This window comes from Helicoverpa armigera, chromosome 21, assembly GCF_030705265.1.
Source record: "Helicoverpa armigera isolate CAAS_96S chromosome 21, ASM3070526v1, whole genome shotgun sequence".
Lineage (NCBI taxonomy): Eukaryota > Metazoa > Arthropoda > Insecta > Lepidoptera > Noctuidae > Helicoverpa > Helicoverpa armigera.
The window spans coordinates 7,892,935-7,913,953 of NC_087140.1; the positions used below are offsets into that span (position 1 = coordinate 7,892,935).

Sequence of the window (21,019 nt, forward strand, 5' to 3'; positions counted from 1 at the left end):
TCAAAAAGCAATGCAATTAATTCTTATCGAGTCCTTTTTCGATAGTCCGATTTATGCAACTTTTATCCTTATCACATATCAAGGCTTAGTCATACAGGTAACCGTATAGGAGTTAATTTGCATAATAAGTATGTGTCTACAAAATTGTTGTGACCATAACAATGCATTGGTTTTTCACTGCGTTTAAGGGACAAGGAAAATTGATCTTCTATGAGGTCAGTTCATGATTCGGATATCTATATTGACTAATCATTGTATTTTTTTCCGATTTCCTTAGAAGGATGAGGTTTTTTTTCAATCATAGGAAGTGTTTTTTTTTACCTATAGAACTGGAAAAAATAAACCTAAGTACCTAAAATTCTCGCAAAATCAAGACGGCAAAAATACCGAAACAATGATTTCTAAGTAAGAAAACGTTGATGCGCAGACACAGGTGCACTCACTATTCCTTCACTCTCATAACCCGATGGGACAGCAATCCGACACGACCAGAGAGAGATATATACCTAGTGCACTATGTACAGTCTGTAGGTACTACATAGTACAATAGTGTACCTAGACTTAGTTATAGCACAGTTATAGGCAGAATCTAACCTTTTACCTATTCTTCGAGAAACTAGCGTTACAATGTAATTCACATAAATAACTACTGGCAATGACAATGCTTATTGTGTTAGCAATATGCAAAAGGTCGGTTTCCTGACAGATTTGTGAGTTTATTATTTTTTGCTATGTTATGTTTTAAATCCATGGCGTTTAGCTTTTAGGAAAAGTATGAGCATACCCTAAAAGAACAGGGTCGTAAAAAAAACTTTGTGTATCTTATGCATTCATTATTTTAAAACCTCAGAAATGATCTTGAAAGTGGTCCGCATGTATGTGCTAGGGCTAAGGCACCGTAATCGAATATACTTAATATAATTTTCTTCAGCTCAAAGTTTCGTTAAAGTTGCGCCCCAGGGAACTCCTACACGGGATAATTAGCACATAAATAGATAATATGTGGCCTTTGTTATTTTTACCAATATTATATAGCTGAAGTAAGAGTTTGTTTAAAAGCGTTTTTAATTCTGTGAATAAGCTACAAATTAAAATATTATTAATTAATTCATCTCATGCTAAACTTATGTTCACCTTTAAAGTTTTAACATAAATAACAGAAAACCTGTGAGGTAGGGTCACGGTCAAACATAATAATATGTATTTACAATTCTAAGAATAGGATTGTACGTATTTTAAGAGGAATTTTGGTAATTTTGTTGAAACAGGGACGTAAAATATGGGTAATTCCATTTATTGAAAACGTAAATGAAGGCATCAACATTATCAATGTAACGTATGCTCAGAAATATTGGTTTTCTAACATCCGCTTTCCTCAACGTCCAGTGAAAAGTTAGTTGTTAAAAAAAAGTGGCCTTCCTCGATATATGGACTATCTAACACTGTGACAATTTTTAAAATAGGGTCCTTAGTTTCTGAGATATGAGCGTTCAAGAAAGAAACTCTTGAAAAATGTTTTCACAATTTGTTTAATGAAACATACTTTCGTAATAAGTCTGGATACTTAGAAGATATCTAAGCTAGGTAATAGAGTAACTAATAAGTTTTGAGACTAATTCAATTTGTTCGCTCTCAAGAAGGTAATAAAATAGGTAGGTACGTCTAGAACGTACGTAATTGGAAACTACCTAGAGGTGTAGGTAGATTCAAAGTTTTTTAAAACTTTCGCGATTTGTACACATAATGTATTTATAACAATGTAAATTACCAATTATTTATAAATAGATAGATCCAAGTGAATAAAAAGAAGAATGGGTTGTCTGAATATATTGTGATAATATTCTAGACAAACTTCTCTCTACATATACAAGGATTAAGAACTATCCAGGAAGAAGAAGTTTTAAAAATAATATCTAATTATTATAAATTATAACTAGTCTCGAATTCCAAGCAGCTCACCTTCACAGAGGTTCAGAACATTTGAACCTCTTTGCTCATTCAGCATAAAAACACGATTATGTACGCGGAAACATAATTATTTGTATCCAACATGCAACCTTGTGACAGAAGTAATTAAGCACGTATTAAATCTATGTAACATTTTGATATAACACGTTAGATTAATAATTTTATTTTGTGAAAAAAAGTGATAAGTATTAATCGTTATTAAAATTCTGTTACAAAAATTTTTTTGTTGAACATGGGTGTATGTCGTCTGGCTCTAATAACAATAAAATTCCTAAAACCAATGAAGTAATATCCTCTTGATCGATTTCCGGTCATAGCAACTTTTCTCGTAGATCAGCCAGCAGCGCAGGACGTTGTAGTGCATAAGAGTAAGAGTGAACGCAGACACAGCTACACTCTCCGTTCCCTCGCTCTTATAGTTCGATGGAAAAAAAAATAAGGGAGAGAGAGATGGTTACAGGCTCCTAAGGGGTGTGAGTCCCTCGGGATGTTTGGGACGTAAAACCACTTGAAACACCCATTTTGGAAAATAAATAGACCCTCAAGACATAGCTCTAAAATAAGGACATGTAGGTATTTGAAAACCAATAAGTACTGAAAGAAGTATCCAAATTGAGAACCTCGTTCTGTTTGGGAAGTCGGTTAAAAGGAAACTATTTTACACATTTTTCCCTACACCTACGGAAAAACTTATTTTTGCGAAATCCGAGGTGACTAGATGTGTTTCTGGGAAAAAAGCGTCATTGAATGTTATGGAAAAGGCTAGGCGGATGATGTATGTTATGCTTAATTTACTCTAGGTACCAATATTTACAATATATTTGTTTCAATACCTTGACACGAATGTCACAGGACAAGCCTTGGGAGACTCCAAAATCTTAGGATTTCGTAAACACTAAGTATTTCAAAAATGGCTGACTAACTAAATAAGGAATCATATAAGTATTGGACCAATATAAATGGCTTCAAAAGGATTTGATTGAATTCAATTTAGTTATTAAGTTTAGAGAGGTAACATTCAAGGAGAAAATGCATCATTTGGTACATTGCAAAATCGCGCTCAATATGAAATATCTTCGCAATTTAGATAAAGCACTAGCATCTGATGTAAGATGACTGTGAAGGCTGTATTTTGTAGTTTTTGGCATACTTACATTTGAAATTAGATAAGTCTTTAAAAACCATAAGAGCTAGGTAACAAAAAAACAACAAACATCCGAATTGAGAACCTCATTCCTTCGGACAAGACGGTAACAAAAGTTTATTTATGAAAACACTATTAAGTCTTGTATTAATTATCATAAGTATATCTGTTTTTTATTAAGGAGAGAAATCCTTAAAATTACCACTATAGGCTGGATTAAATAGCAGTGTAGATCTTCATCAAAGAGCACCCAACATTAATGCCTTTAAGTGGAAAATCCGCTAAATAAATTAATTTATTAGACGAGCATCTGATTACTAGACTTAAACCACGTAAGCAATTATAAACCCTATTTCCTAGGCCTATAGGTTCATTTTCGAAAGTAAACGATCTGAAGGTAATCAAGACCACAACTTGCGCGGGAGTGTTCGATTTTTAAATTCAAGTTCAGTGTTATACCAGCGTTCGAGGAGATCGGACGTGGGTTTATTCTCGAAATAATAACGCGAATATTATTAAATTAATAATACCGCAGTGCTTGTGTTGTGTTGTGCATTTATTTTTAATTATTTGTAATAATATTATTACTGTTCATGTTTTTGTGTTCACGAAGATTGGAATTTTAAACGTGAGTTTTTTTTTGGAGAATATTTAGATAATAAGTAAGATTAGATTATTTATGAGGTTAATATTATTTTTAGCCTTAAACGGATAGAGTGACCGTCAAGTTTTTTTTTATGATCTTCAAATGACTATGTAGTGGTTTATTGAAAAAATATCGTCGTTTATACAAATTACCTGACATTAAAGACGCAGATATGCCTTAATGATAATTGTGGTGGTTTCCACACAATCATTGTGACGTAACGTTGAAAAATAAGGTTTTTTTACAATCATACGTTTAAGATAATTATCCATACATCTAGAGGTATTTTTTGTCTCTTAAATAGGTAAAAACCTGCATAGGAATTTTCATAAAACACAAAAAAATCGTGTTGACAATTAACATTAATTCTGAATGGAAAAATTCAAACGTGTGACCTCTCAATCAAGTTAATAATGAAGAAAAAGATTAAAATTATTATAACAAAACCATATATTAATTTCACTCCTTTGCTACGAACAAGAGTAACCAGTCGGCTGACAGTTGACCGAAGGTTGGCATTTTTTTTAAAGAAAATCTTGATTCCAATCGAAGTTGTTAGTCGATCTGATACCGGCTAAATCTTTGTAATGTCCGTACTACCATTCATCTTCATACTGATTTCATCATCATCATCATCTCAGCCATAGGACGTCCACTGCTGAACATAGGCCTTCCCCTTAGATCTCCTCATACTGATTTATGAGGCCAAACAAAATATCGGGCGACAAAAAGTTTGCAATGTGCGGGAGCTCTAACCGGTTAAAAAAGGTGAAAAAATGCGAACAAAAAGTCCTCAAATATTTGACCAGTTTATTTGTTATAATTAGATATGTAGAAGGACAAATGGAAGTTAATCGTAATACAAATTAGTATTGTTATGTTTATAGTGCAAATTATCCTCTAACCTTAGTGAAGTTTATTGCAATTAAACCTTTATAACAACACAATTAACACAATACATATATTGAAACGTCTATGTTATGCTGTCTACTGTACTAGTGAACCATTTTTGATGAAATTGGGTCTAAGAGGGATGCTTTTTTATCCATTTATCAGTAACAACATTAAAAGGCTATATAATGATAATTGCCACTGTACAATTACACTCAAAAAAGCTGGGAAAAAGTCTAAAATATCCATAGTACTTATCGTTTATGAGCTATGTTGCCACAAACAGACACACATATTGGTCAAACATACCATAACTCTTAGCGTTGGAGGCTAAAAAATCCTCACAGTTATAATACAAGTACCTAATGACATACAAAAGACAACACAACAGCAATAACAAAACGCAATAGGTAACGATTGCCATTGTTTCAATGAGTCATGGAGCAGTGTCGAAACGCGTCTCAGACCTATCACGAACGCACGTAATTCGTGCATCAGTGGATAAAAGAGACGTATCAGCAAATAACTAGCTTAAACATATGGTTTTGTCTGCATTTTAAATCGGCCATAATATAAATATAACTAGCTTCCATCAGTACCGCATCCCGTGGGAACCGTACTCGATAAAAAATAGTCTATCATCATCATCATCATCATCTCAGCCATAGGACGTCCACTGCTGAACATAGGCCTCCCCCTTAGATCTCCACAGATGTCCCTTAATAAATGGGCTATGTAACACTGAAAGAATTTTTTACATGGGACCAGTAAGAAATTTTTGAGACTAGCGCCTTCAAACAAACAAAAAGATTAAAGATTACAATTTTGGTATCATCTTGATATGTATGGGTCACAGTTTGTATCTAATAGAGCGTTTATCAAGGAAGGCTCATCAAGGCCTTTAGGGTACTTTTTTTATTTAGAAGCTCGGAGTGTTTTTCATGGGACGCAGGTAAAACTGCTGGCGGAAGATGGCTATCATTCCGTAAAATATCTGAAAATATCGATACAAATATTTTGGTGTTCTTTTTAAGTTAAGTGTCGAAAAGCTAAGAATCTCATATATATGTAAATATTAAAATGAATACGTGTACATATTGATTCCATCATATTTCTATGCATTGATTTGGTCATTACTTGTACATTGCGAGAACTGATTAATTCCACGAAATAATATCACTATCGCAATCATTGCAATAATGCGTATAATTCAGAGCAATTTGAATTTCATTGAAATGCTAACATAGAATTGCTAAAATTAACGCTGTAGAAATAAAAATTACCTTTCAAAATATTACTTTTAAGGCTTTTCTTGGAGATGAGAAAATTTAATATACTAGCCCTACCTCTTGTTACATACACTTCTACTAAAAAGGAGGAAACCTAAAACAAAATGAATACATTAAATATCAAAATAATCCACTCTGTCCGTCTGTTCATCTGTTTGTGATAAACCCAAAATAACCTGAAAGTATTTTCATGAGGTTTGTTCTCATAATTTGAGTGATGTAAATCTAGTCTACACTACAGTATATGATATTGTATAGTATATGTATACTATGTATTTATAGGATGCGTATTCTGTACTTATCCATGTGTCAGAATAAATTACCATTCATATGAGTGAATTTAGCAAAAACTCATCTAGACTCATCTGTATCTACATCTTGCATCTTGCAATAATTCATATGGCCAAAGTAGGATACCTACAATGCAATCATTAGATCTTGAGACTGTTATGATGTAAGAGTAATTCTAGCGACATCTATTTAGGTATGTTATAGTCTTTAACTATTGAGTAAATGGGGATGTGTTTTTAATGTCTATCCCGCAGTTTCATTCCCCGTGATAAAGTCTAACTTATAACATTAAAATAGGAACTGATTTTTCAACTCATGCCGTTCCTGAGGTTAAGCGTGTTCAGCCGAACAGCTCAACCCTTTTCGCCTAAACAAATGAGTTAAATTCTACAAGTGGTTTAAAATCACTTCGATTTAATCGTCATTTTCAACCATCGGGCCACATATCGGCCCACAGTTTTAGTCTGCTTCGAGTGGGTATCTATGTAAGTTATCATACAGAAGAAATGTTCAAGTCAACCTTTACAAATAAAAGTACTAAGATACCTAACAGACCCCAAAAAGAGAAATATGCGATGTAACTTCTAGCTACACTTCTGGCCAAAATCACTGACCACGTTGTCAAAATTATAATCTACTAGCCAGTACACACAAAAATAACCACACACCTTAATGTGTTTTATTGTCAAAACGTAATGATCATTGTCATCAACCTATATAAAGACGGACACAGAATGATTCTAGATGTGTACGTGATAAAATGCATAATATTATTAATTGTTACTTGTATAATAAATCATTAAGTTTTAGGTAATGGCTGGTGATTAACACCTTTTTAATGTACAGTTTCATAATTGAATGTAATTAGGTAAAAGTTACGTTTGCGTACAATTTTTTCTTTAAATAAGTAAAGTTAGATTTGAACGAAAACTGTCTTATTTTTGCCCTATATCAGTCTTTATCTCTCGATGCTGTTGAGCCTTTTTATCGTCCCACTGTTGGGCACAGGCCTCCTCTCACACGCAGAAGGATTGAGCGTTAATCACCACGCATGCTCAATGCGGGTTGGTGATTTCAGACTTTAAAGTCCAAGTTTCCTATTCTACACAAATCCGCAACTTAACCTCTTCACAATACACCTAAAGATGCAAACTTATTACTAAATTACCTATTTCTAAAATATTTATCTTAAAGCTGTCACATTAATACACAAAATGAGCAATAGCTTCCTAGAACATGAAACGGTCACGGCTGATGTCAGATGGCAGTCACCTTGACATCCCACACTTCGTCAATAATTCTGCATGACAGTGTAAATACTTGCACAATGCCTCACAGAGGTACTCTTGCTGTCAGTCAAACGTCAATTTGTTCTTAGAGCATACAACCTTTTGGAGACGCCATTGCCGAATCGAAAGCATATATTCAATGATCACTATTTGTATTTGTTGATCCTTTTTACCATGATAGTTCGTAAAATTTTGTACCCAACTGTGTAATTAACTCATTTTTCACAATTTCTGACTCATCCCCTTTTGCCTTAACACCACAGAAATTATCTTTATAATCTCTTAGTGGAACTGAGCAAGACGACGATAATGAATTTTATCCGAGTACTTAAGTACTGTGATGATAAAAGTGAAATAATTTTTTAAAAGTGTGTATCTATCAGGCCAGATTCAAATAAGCATATAGGTAGGTACCTAATGTATTGTTGTATAAAAGCTTTTCGCATACATTTTGGATATACTCGCATCTTTTGCATGCAATTCTTTATTGTAGTAGTACAATTAATTGTGTTATAGCACATAGTCGTAGTAGGCAGAATCTCGCCTATCTATTCCTTGGAAAACTAGCGATACAATGTAGGTAATGCACATAAATTGTGTTCAATATGCAAAAAGTCGGCTTCCTGACAGATTTGTGCGGTTATTGTCTTTTGTTAAGTTGCTAAGAGCTACTAGTGCCTACTATAACAGAACTGCTCCGTTGCATCACCAGCGCGATTGCCGTGCATGGGTCCCTGGTTCGATTCCTGGATCGAAGACGAAGAACACGGTCGCTGGACCAATTGATCTATTTTCCTGCTCACTGACTGAATTCACAAGGGCTACTTTATGTGTATTATGTGATTATGATTAGTTTTAAGGTATGATTATATTTTGGTTAGGTTTTTAGAATGTTAGTTATAATTTGTCTACGCTATTGCATTAGGATAAGTTCCTGTAATAATAGTCGTAAGTTGATAATAATAAATAAATAAATAACTTGGAGCATTGCCGTAAATAGACTTTTTTGGACCCCTAGCAATCTCCTTATCTTGCTCTATACTTATTTTAAAATCTCAATATTGGTTATGGGATCCAGTCCTGGTGATTTTTGCACTCTGTGCCTACCTATATCATAAAGTATGTGGCTTTCTTCCTGCACGGGGATAAAAATAGGCCTATGTGAACAAATTGTTTATTCGTTAATTATTTGTCTGAACACGCTAAGTTTGATTCTGTGAATAAGTTATACATATTAGAATATTCTTAATTAATTCATCTCATGCTAAACTTATGTTCACCTTTAAAGTTTTAACATAAATAACAGAAAACCTGTGAGGTAGGGTCAAGGTCAAATAATATGTATTTACAATTCTAAGAATAGGATTGTGCGTATTTTAAGAAGAATTTTAGTAATTTTGTTGAAACAGACAGGAACGTAAATATGGGTAAATCCATTTCTTTGAAAACATAAATGAAATCACCAAAATTATCATTGTAACGTATGCTCAGAAAATATTTTTTTTCTAACTTCCGCTTGTTGTTTCATCCGAGTCCAGTGGAAACTTTTCAGGCATCAGTTTAAAAAGTGGCATTCTTCGATAAATGGGCTATCTAACACTGTGTCAATTTTTTAAATAGGATCTGTACCTAGTTCCTGAGATAAGAGCGTTCAAAGAAAGAAAGTCTTGAAAAATGTTTTCACAATTTGTTTAATGAAACATAATTTCGTAGGTAATAAGTCTGGATACTTAGAAGATATTTAAGTTCGGTAGTAAGTAGGTAGTAACTAATAAGTTTGAGACTAATTTAATTTGTTCGCTCTCAAGAAGGTAATAAAATACGCCTAGGACGCACCTAATTGGAAACTACTTCGAGAATTAGATCCGAAGGTTTTTAAACTTTTGCGATTTGTACACATATGTATTTATAAAACTGTTACTGTTATACCCGATAAAGTGTAAATGTAAATAATTGGGAGATTGGATTAACTCCCAATTATTTACAAGCAGTTAGATCCGAGTGAATACGAAGGATAGATTATCTGTATATTGGGGAATATATTTTAGACAAACTTCACTCATACGTGGATTAAGAACTATCCATTAAGAAGAAGTTTTAAAAATAATATCTAACCATTATAAATTATAACTAGTCTCGAATTCTAAGCAGCTCACCTTCACAGAGGTTCAGAACATTTGAACCTCTTTGCTCATTCAGCATAAAAACACGATTATGTATGCGGAAACATAATTATTTGTATCCAACATGCAACCTTGTGACAGAAGTAATTAAGCACGTATTAAATCTATGTAACATTTTGATATAACACGTTAGATTAATAATCTTATTTTGTAAAAAAGTGCTATCTTAATTCTTAATTTTTTTCTTGGTGGGTAGTTTTGACAAGAGGTCACAAACTTTGTGCTCCCATTTAAAATAATCATAAATAATAGTATTTATTGTTTTTATCAACTGTAAATGCTTTATTAATATATAATTAGACATCACCCACCAGTTCAGTGTATTTCCCACAATATCACGGATCTTATAAACACACAATTATACAGCACAACATTATGGAAGCACTAAAGAGTTCACTGTCCGATATGATGTCATTATTTCAAGACAGGATGACAAGTTTTGAGGCACAGCTGCAGAAGAATCCTGGTGCTTCAAACAGCACAGATAGCTTGGTTGCGGACTATAATTCTTTCAAGAAGTTCATTCTTGATGCGTTGGGCTGCATTCAACAGCAGATGGAGGCGTTGTCACAGGAGCTGGATAGCATGGAGATGCGTGCACGACGAAAGATGGTGCTGCTGCATGGTGTCACTGAACAGACCAAGGAGGACACAGCACAGGTTGTTGTAGAAGTTGTCCGGCGTCATCTCGGATTTACGGAATTTACTGTGAATGATGTGCGGCGATGCCATAGGATGGGTAGACAGACTGATGCAAGCAAACCCAGGCCTATTCTTTGTAAATTACGGGATGTTGGAGTGAGAGACAGCATGTGGTTTGCAAAGACAAAGCTGAAGGGCACTGGCATAACTTTATCGGAGTTCCTCACTCGGCCTCGTCATCAGCTGTTCATGTCAGCGCGTGATAAGTTCGGTGTAAACAACTGCTGGACAAAACAAGGGCTTGTTTACGTGATGGGCGCGGACGGCTCTCGCCATCGAGTAAGCACACTAGGCGACCTCAGCCGAATCCAGCAAAATAAAGAGAAGGCACAGTCGTCGCCAGCACCGAAGAAAGCGAAACGAGTAGCTGCCAAAAAGAAGTAATTTCCATAGCTTCTCTTTGTAAGTTGTAATTGTATTATCCGAGTAGCATAATTTTTATTTTTTTATTTTTATTGCGTATCATGTAGTGTAGGTACCCTAAATTAATTTATTTTATTGCTTTTTGTTTCACTACGACGACAACTAAATATAAAATAAATAATGTCATTTGTCAAACGTCACCTGTCAAGTATCACACTAATACCATTATAAATTTTCGTTCGGAAACTTTAATTAAAATAGCTCGGGTAATACAATAATTCAGTACATACGTAACTTTTTTTTTTCTGCAATTGTTGTTAACGTTTATATTAATAATTTCTTTTTTTTTTTTTTTTATTTAACTTTTTTTTTTTTTTTTCGTACTATCAGTGTTTATTTCTGTTATTTACACACAACTGGCGGGTGGATTACCAACGTTATTAGATTGCTTTTTTTCTGCACAATACGCAGAATTGTTATATTTATTATTAGTTTACAATATTATTATATTTATATTTATTTATATCATTAATAACGTTAATGCTTGATTTAAATGATGACAGCGATGCTGAAACCTTTGTCTCGGCTTGTAGTAGTGACGACAGCTTTGCCAGCCTTCCAACGCTTGCTGATTCTCTTGAAGCGACATTTTCTGATGTTCCGAAGAATTTTAATGTAGTCCATATAAATGCCCAAAGTATACCGGCACATTACTCTGACATGCTAGCTAATCTAGACTGTAAGAATTTACACGCTATCCTTGTTTCAGAATCTTGGTTAAAACCATGTCTTCCTTCTACTTCCTATTCCTTGCCAGGTTTTCAGCTGATAAGAAATGATCGTGCGGTTGGCGGTGGGGGTGGAGTTGCCATATATCTTCGTCCTCATATTCCTTTCTCAATCATTAGTATGTCAGCACAGCCCCCGCCGCTGGGTGCCGGTGAGCATCTCTTTTTGGAAGTCAACCTGAATCATACCAAAATTTTGCTTGGTGTCTTCTATAGTCCTTCCTTACGTGTTAATTACTTTTCCAGCCTTGAACATCTCCTCGAAAACCTAATGCCTTCTTACAGTCATACAATTATTATGGGTGATTTTAATACGTGTTTATTGAAAAACGATTCCCGCTCGTCTTCCTTATGTTCAATAATTGAATCATCCAATCTGTCAATCCTGCCATTAAGTGCCACACACCGTTTCCCCAACTGCAACCCTTCACTACTGGACCTTGCCCTTGTATCGTCTACGGAACATGTCAGTAAGCATGGTCAATGTTCAGCTGATATGTTTTCCTACCACGATCTCATATTCCTTTCCTATAAAATCCGACCACCTAAGCCCAAACCCAAAATTCTACTGCAACGCAATTTTGGTGGTATGAATACTGAAGACCTTTGCAGTGATGCTGGCTGTATTGATTGGGCACCTTTGGCTGCAGCTGAGTCGGTTGATGATAAAGTTGCGTTATTCACTGATTCACTGGTTCGGCTTTATGACGTCCATGCTCCAATTCGGGCAATTAAGCTAAAACATCTTCCGGCTCCGTGGCTAACTGGTGCCATTAAGACTGCCATGCATAAAAAAGCTGTTGCGAAATCTAAATTTAAATGTCGACCTAATATGTCTACTCGGGAGAAGTATGTTGAGGTCCGTAATCGTTGCAACAAGGTGTGTAGAGATGCACAACGCCAACATATACATCATTCAGTTGAAAACGGAGATCCAGCAAAAGTCTGGAAATTCCTAAAATCCATGGGAGTTGGAAAATCACGCCGTGATACAATTTCCAAAGACTTAGATATTGATTTACTTAATCAACACTTCACATCGTCGAAGAGTATAGTATCCATCTCCTCTAACGCTGTTGGTGATGATTGTGTCAGTCGGAAAATGATACTTCCTATCCTTGACGAAATCCTACCAGTCCTGTCCCATATCCTTAATTACTCTGTGTCCTATGGTATTTTCCCATCCATCTGGAAAGATGCAAAAGTCATCCCATTACCCAAAACATCCAATCCTACCTCTTTCTCTGAATATCGTCCCATTTCCATCTTACCTTTCCTTTCTAAAGTCCTAGAACGTCTTGTACATGATCAGCTTAATGCTTTTCTTTGCAAGAACAGTCTTCTGAACCCGTTCCAATCCGGTTTCCGACCTGGTCACAGCACCACTACAGCCTTAGTCAATATTACTGAGGATATACGCTGCAGCATGGATACGGGAGATTTGACGGTCCTTTGCTTGCTAGATTTCAGTAATGCATTTAACACCGTCGACTTTGACATCCTGCTTGGCATACTTGGCTCACTTAACATATCTCCAACGGTGATTGACTGGTTTCGTAGTTACCTGTCTGGACGCCGTCAACGTATATGCATAGAAGACAAATGCTCTTCATGGTGCTATACTTCTGTTGGCGTGCCACAGGGTGGCGTTTTATCTCCTTTACTTTTCGCGATATTTATAAATTCAATTTACAATAATCTTCAGTCTCTCTACCACCTTTATGCTGATGACCTACAAATTTATAGGAAAGCCGCCTTAGTGGATCTGGCAGATGCAATCGCCATCATCAATAGTGACTTGGCTGTAATATCTGATTGGAGTGAGGCTTACGGTCTTAAGGTTAATCCTTCAAAAACCCAAGCCATTGTAATTGGCAGTTCTAGGTTGGTACAAAAAGTTAGCTGGTCACAACTCCCGCACATCAATTTCAATGGCACTACCATTCCAGTCAAGGACAAAGTCAAAAACCTAGGTGTACTTATTGACAAACACCTTTCCTGGGGCCCTCAACTACAAGAGGTTAGTCGCAAGGTGTTTGCATCTGTCCGGTCCCTGAGACGACTGAGGAACTTTCTCCCGACTGCCACCAAAACTGCGCTCGCACAATCCCTCCTGCTTCCCATCCTTGATTATGCAGATGTCAGCTATCCGGATCTTACAGAGGCACAATTAGATAAACTTGAGCGACTTCAAAATGTTTGTATTAGATTCATATTTGGCCTGCGCAAATATGATCATATTCTGAATTTCGTTCAAAGCTCAAATGGCTTCCTATACGTCTTCGCCGGAATACTCATATCCTGTCTTTGCTATACAACATTTTGTTTAATCCCACTAACCCCCCTTATCTTAAAGAACGTTTCAAGTTCCTTTATGACACACATACAAAATATCTAAGGTCATCAGAAAATTTGAGGCTGGAGATGGCGATGCATTCCACTAGCTTCTTCGACAAATCTTTTACTGTTCTGGCTGTTCGGCTATGGAACGCATTGCCCGTTACGATAAGACAGGCTCAATCATTAGCCGTTTTCAAGAGAATGTTAAAAAGCCACTACCTTTCCTCCTAACGGTAGAATAATATTTATAAAAAGTATATATATCTAGCATTGACATTATTTAAAGGTATATATGTATTTATTGTTATTATTTTATATATATATAAACATATATGTATGTATATATATTTAGTTTATAATTTAAGTATTTATGGTAATAATATTTAGGTGCGCAAATTGCAGGAGCAAGTGTACACTTAGCCTAACTGCCTACCGTATAATCTTTTCCTTCTCGTCTCAATCCATCCTAAGGTTGTCTGGAAGAGATCGCTCTTAGCGATAAGACCGCCCATTATGTCACCTACCTTAACTAGATTTAGATCAAAATTGTAAAATTGGTGTACCTAATAAAGTATATCTATCTATCTATCTATCTATCTATTAATAACTTTTAAAATCTGTCAAAAAAAATTTGATGTTGAACATTCGACTCGACTGGATTTGATAACCATAATTTATTCCTTAAAACAATGAATTAATATCTTCTTGACTGATTTCTGGTCATAGCGATCTACGATTTTCTCGTAGATCAGCCAGCAGCGCAGGACATTGTAGTAAGAGCATAAGAGTAAGAGCACACGCAGACACAGCTACACTCTCCGTTCCCTCACTCTTGTAGTCCGATGGGAAAAAAAATAAGGGAGAGAGAGATGGTGACAGGCTCCTACTTACACCCCGTGAGTCCCTCGGGACGTTTGTAAAACCACTTGAAACACCCTTAACAGAAAATAAATCCACAAGATAAAGCTTTAAAATAAGGATATTTACGTGTTTGAAAACCAATAAGTAGTGAAAGAAGTGTCCAAATTGAGAACCTCGTTCTATTTGGGAAGTCGGTTAAAAGGAAACCATTGTTTTACACATTTTTCCCCGGTTATAGACCTACGGAAAAACTTATTTTTGCGAAACCTGAGGTGACTAGATGTCTTTCTGGGAAAAAAGCGTCATTGTATGTTATGGAAAAGGCTAGGCAGATGATGTATGTTATGCAAATTTTACTATAAGTACCAATATTTACAATATATTTGTTTTAATACCTTGACATGAATGTCACAGGACAAGCCTTGGGAGACTCCAAAATCTTAGGATTTCGTAAATACTATGTCTTCCAAAATTGGCTGTCTCTAAATAAGGAATCATATAAGTATTGGACATATATAAATGGCTATAAAAGGATTCGATTGAATTCAATTTAGTTATTTAGTTTAGAGAGGTATCATTCAAGGAGAAAATGCATCATTAGGACATTGCAAAATCGCGCTTAATATGAAATATCTTCGCAATTTAGATGAAGCACTAGTTACTGATGTAAGATATATTTTGAAGGCTGTATTTTGTAGTTTTTGGCATACTACTTATATTTGAAATTAGATAAGTCTTTAAAACCGTAAGAGCTAAGCAACAAAAAAAATATCCAAATTGAGAACCTCATCGCTTTTAAATCAAAACCCTATTAAGTATCCATATAGTATTTAATTATCAAAAGTATTTTTATAGTTTATTAATATTTTTTTCCTTTAAATTACAAGTATAGGCTGGATTTAAGAACCATGTAGATCTTCAACAAAGAACACCCAACATATTGCATTTAAGTGGAAAATCCGCTAAATAAATTAATTTATTAGACGAGCATCTGACTACTAGACTCATTAACCAGAAGCAATTATAAGCCCTATTTCCTAGGCCAGTAGGTATATTTTCGAAAGTAACGATCTGAAGGTAATCAAGACCACAACTTGCGCGGGAGTGTTCGATTTTTAAATTCAAGTTCAGTGTTATACCAGCGTTCGAGGAGATCGGACGTGGGTTTATTCTCGAAATAATAACGCGAATATTATTAAATTAATAATACCGCAGTGCTTGTGTTGTGTTGTGCATTTGTTTTTAATTATTTTTAATAATATTATTACTGTTCATGTTTTTGTGTTCACTAAGATTGGAATTTTAAACGTGAGTTTTTTTAAGAATATTTAGATAAGTAAGATTATTTATGAGATTAATATTATTTTTAGCCTCAAACGGATATACACGGTGACCGTCAAGTTTTTTTTTATGATCTTCAAATGACTAGGTATGTGGTTTATTGAAAAAATATCGTCGTTTATACAAATTACCTGACATTAAAGACGCAGATATACCTTAATGATAATTGTGGTGGTTTCCACACAATCATTGTGACGTAACATTGAAAAATATGTTTTTTTTACAATCATACGTTTAAGATAATTATCCATACATCTAGAGGTATTTTTTGTCTTTTAAATAAGGAAAAACCTGTCTAAGCAATTTTCATAAAACCACAAAAATCAAGAGTTTTCGTGATGACAATTAACATTAATTATTATTGATGGAAAAATTCAAACGTGTGGCCTCTCAATCAAATTAATAGTGAAGAAGATTTAAATTATTATAACAAAACCAAAAATATAATTTCACTCCTTTGCTACGAATAAGAGTAGCTAACCAGTCGGCCGACAGTTGACCTGAAGGTTGGTTTTTTTAAAGAAAATCTTAATTCCAATCAAAGTTGTCAGTCAGTCTGATACCGGCTAAATACCTGATCTTTGTAATGTGCGTACTACCATTCATCTTCATACTGATTTCATCATCATCATCATCTCAGCCATAGGACGTCCACTGCTGAACATAGGACTCCCCCTTAGATGTCCTCATACTGAATTATGAGGCCAAAAAAGCTATCGGCCGACTAAAAGTTTGCAATGTGCGGGACCTCTAACCGGTTAAAAAAGGTGAAAAAATGCCAACAAAAAATCCAAAAAATATTTGACCAGTATATTTGTTATAATTAGACATGTAGAAGGACAAATGGAAGTTAATCGTAATACAAATTAGTATTGTTATGTTTATAGTGCAAATTATCCTCTAACCTTAGTGAAGTTTATTGCAATTAAACCTTTATAACAACACAATTAACACAATACATATATTGAAACGTCTATGTTATGCTGTCTACTGTACTAGTGAACCATTTTTGATGAAATTGGGTCTAAGAGGGATGCTTTTTTATCCATTTATCAGTAACAACATTAAAAGGCTATATAATGATAATTGCCACTGTACAATTACACTCAAAAAAGCTGGGAAAAAGTCTAAAATATCCATAGTACTTATCGTTTATGAGCTATGTTGCCACAAACAGACACACATATTGGTCAAACATACCATAACTCTTAGCGTTGGAGGCTAAAAAATCCTCACAGTTATAATACAAGTACCTAATGACATACAAAAGACAACACAACAGCAATAACAAAACGCAATAGGTAACGATTGCCATTGTTTCAATGAGTCATGGAGCAGTGTCGAAACGCGTCTCAGACCTATCACGAACGCACGTAATTCGTGCATCAGTGGATAAAAGAGACGTATCAGCAAATAACTAGCTTAAACATATGGTTTTGTCTGCATTTTAAATCGGCCATAATATAAATATAACTAGCTTCCATCAGTACCGCATCCCGTGGGAACCGTACTCGATAAAAAATAGTCTATCATCATCATCATCATCATCTCAGCCATAGGACGTCCACTGCTGAACATAGGCCTCCCCCTTAGATCTCCACAGATGTCCCTTAATAAATGGGCTATGTAACACTGAAAGAATTTTTTACATGGGACCAGTAAGAAATTTTTGAGACTAGCGCCTTCAAACAAACAAAAAGATTAAAGATTACAATTTTGGTATCATCTTGATATGTATGGGTCACAGTTTGTATCTAATAGAGCGTTTATCAAGGAAGGCTCATCAAGGCCTTTAGGGTACTTTTTTTATTTAGAAGCTCGGAGTGTTTTTCATGGGACGCAGGTAAAACTGCTGGCGGAAGATGGCTATCATTCCGTAAAATATCTGAAAATATCGATACAAATATTTTGGTGTTCTTTTAAGTTAAGTGTCGAAAAGCTAAGAATCTCATATATATGTAAATATTAAAATGAATACGTGTACATATTGATTCCATCATATTTCTATGCATTGATTTGGTCATTACTTGTACATTGCGAGAACTGATTAATTCCACGAAATAATATCACTATCGCAATCATTGCAATAATGCGTATAATTCAGAGCAATTTGAATTTCATTGAAATGCTAACATAGAATTGCTAAAATTAACGCTGTAGAAATAAAAATTACCTTTCAAAATATTACTTTTAAGGCTTTTCTTGGAGATGAGAAAATTTAATATACTAGCCCTACCTCTTGTTACATACACTTCTACTAAAAAGGAGGAAACCTAAAACAAAATGAATACATTAAATATCAAAATAATCCACTCTGTCCGTCTGTTCATCTGTTTGTGATAAACCCAAAATAACCTGAAAGTATTTTCATGAGGTTTGTTCTCATAATTTGAGTGATGTAAATCTAGTCTACACTACAGTATATGATATTGTATAGTATATGTATACTATGTATTTATAGGATGCGTATTCTGTACTTATCCATGTGTCAGAATAAATTACCATTCATATGAGTGAATTTAGCAAAAACTCATCTAGACTCATCTGTATCTACATCTTGCATCTTGCAATAATTCATATGGCCAAAGTAGGATACCTACAATGCAATCATTAGATCTTGAGACTGTTATGATGTAAGAGTAATTCTAGCGACATCTATTTAGGTATGTTATAGTCTTTAACTATTGAGTAAATGGGGATGTGTTTTTAATGTCTATCCCGCAGTTTCATTCCCCGTGATAAAGTCTAACTTATAACATTAAAATAGGAACTGATTTTTTTCAACTCATGCCGTTCCTGAGGTTAAGCGTGTTCAGCCGAACAGCTCAACCCTTTTCGCCTAAACAAATGAGTTAAATTCTACAAGTGGTTTAAAATCACTTCGATTTAATCGTCATTTTCAACCATCGGGCCACATATCGGCCCACAGTTTTAGTCTGCTTCGAGTGGGTATCTATGTAAGTTATCATACAGAAGAAATGTTCAAGTCAACCTTTACAAATAAAAGTACTAAGATACCTAACAGACCCCAAAAAGAGAAATATGCGATGTAACTTCTAGCTACACTTCTGGCCAAAATCACTGACCACGTTGTCAAAATTATAATCTACTAGCCAGTACACACAAAAATAACCACACACCTTAATGTGTTTTATTGTCAAAACGTAATGATCATTGTCATCAACCTATATAAAGACGGACACAGAATGATTCTAGATGTGTACGTGATAAAATGCATAATATTATTAATTGTTACTTGTATAATAAATCATTAAGTTTTAGGTAATGGCTGGTGATTAACACCTTTTTAATGTACAGTTTCATAATTGAATGTAATTAGGTAAAAGTTACGTTTGCGTACAATTTTTTTTCTTTAAATAAGTAAAGTTAGATTTGAACGAAAACTGTCTTATTTTTGCCCTATATCAGTCTTTATCTCTCGATGCTGTTGAGCCTTTTTATCGTCCCACTGTTGGGCACAGGCCTCCTCTCACACGCAGAAGGATTGAGCGTTAATCACCACGCATGCTCAATGCGGGTTGGTGATTTCAGACTTTAAAGTCCAAGTTTCCTATTCTACACAAATCCGCAACTTAACCTCTTCACAATACACCTAAAGATGCAAACTTATTACTAAATTACCTATTTCTAAAATATTTATCTTAAAGCTGTCACATTAATACACAAAATGAGCAATAGCTTCCTAGAACATGAAACGGTCACGGCTGATGTCAGATGGCAGTCACCTTGACATCCCACACTTCGTCAATAATTCTGCATGACAGTGTAAATACTTGCACAATGCCTCACAGAGGTACTCTTGCTGTCAGTCAAACGTCAATTTGTTCTTAGAGCATACAACCTTTTGGAGACGCCATTGCCGAATCGAAAGCATATATTCAATGATCACTATTTGTTGGGTTGCTTTGACTCTCGCTTGTAAACTGAAAGTCAATTTCACATAAAGAGTGTTTAGAAGAACGAGGACTATGTGGATAAAATAGTCGCCTGAAGGTACGATAAATTGGTAGGTCATGGCTGTCATTTGAATATCTTTGGCAGTCGTTACGGGTCGGGTATTCAATAGCTGGAAAGTCTGACTACCAGTCTCACCAAGGGGTATCGGGTTGCCCGAGTACCTGGGTGAAGAAATCAGATGGGCAGTTGCTCCAAGTAGAAAACTGGCACTTAGCTGCATCCGTCTAGACTGGAAGCCGACCCCAACATAGTAGCTTAAAGGTGATGATTTTTGCATAGAGATGTATGGTCTTTTCGAATCCAGTTAGTTTAGTGTTCCAAGGAATTGTTCATTGCAGTTTTGTTTGTAGGCTTATCGTACTTTTTATGCATACGGGTTTAAGCCCATTGAAATGTTGACAGTTTTTTCAAAAGGGTTTACTACGATAGCAGTTTTGTTGAGCTTTTGTTTGAAAGTCAAGCTTTTATCGGGAAATAGTTGCGTTTTATTTTGTAATGGATATTGGCAATTTATGTTGTAGCTTATTTTAAATGTAATAAGGTCGTAATTTGATTGGAGTTTTACCTTGTTTTTCTCAAAAGTTCAGACAGGTGTGGATCCTCTTTTGGAAGATATAAGTTACCAATAAAACACAGTCAAAAATTATAACTTAAAACCAGAGTCCAAAATGAAGTAAACATACAAATGAATATCAAAATATTATCTATACTGTAATTATAAAGCTACAGCTAAGCTAAATGTTATCTAACACTAAACCCATTGGTTCAAGTAAGGGAGGTACTATTTAACCGTATGCAATGTATTTCCCGTAATGTAGGACGTCCTCAGGCACGGTGGAGTGATGACTTGCGCAAGACGGCTGGCAGGAGCTGGATGCGAGAAGCCGAAAATCGATCTCAGTGGCGTGCACTTGGAGAGGCCTATGTCCAGCAGTGTACTGCGAC

At 35.1% G+C, this 21,019-nt stretch overlaps 1 protein-coding gene across 2 annotated transcripts in view; it reads left to right on the forward strand.

Annotated features, from left to right (window-relative positions):
- Nucleotides 1-3,555: 3,555 nt before the first annotated feature.
- The window catches only part of Osy (oskyddad), a 76,278-nt gene continuing 58,814 nt past the window's right edge, over nt 3,556-21,019 (forward strand). The window contains exon 1 of one of the 2 annotated variants that reach the window (XM_064040144.1): nt 3,556-3,740. The gene's annotated coding sequence lies outside the window, so the exon portion shown is untranslated. Of the gene's footprint in view, nt 3,741-15,878; nt 16,064-21,019 lie in introns of those variants that run through there. The other variant, XM_064040145.1, reaches the window with a different exon arrangement.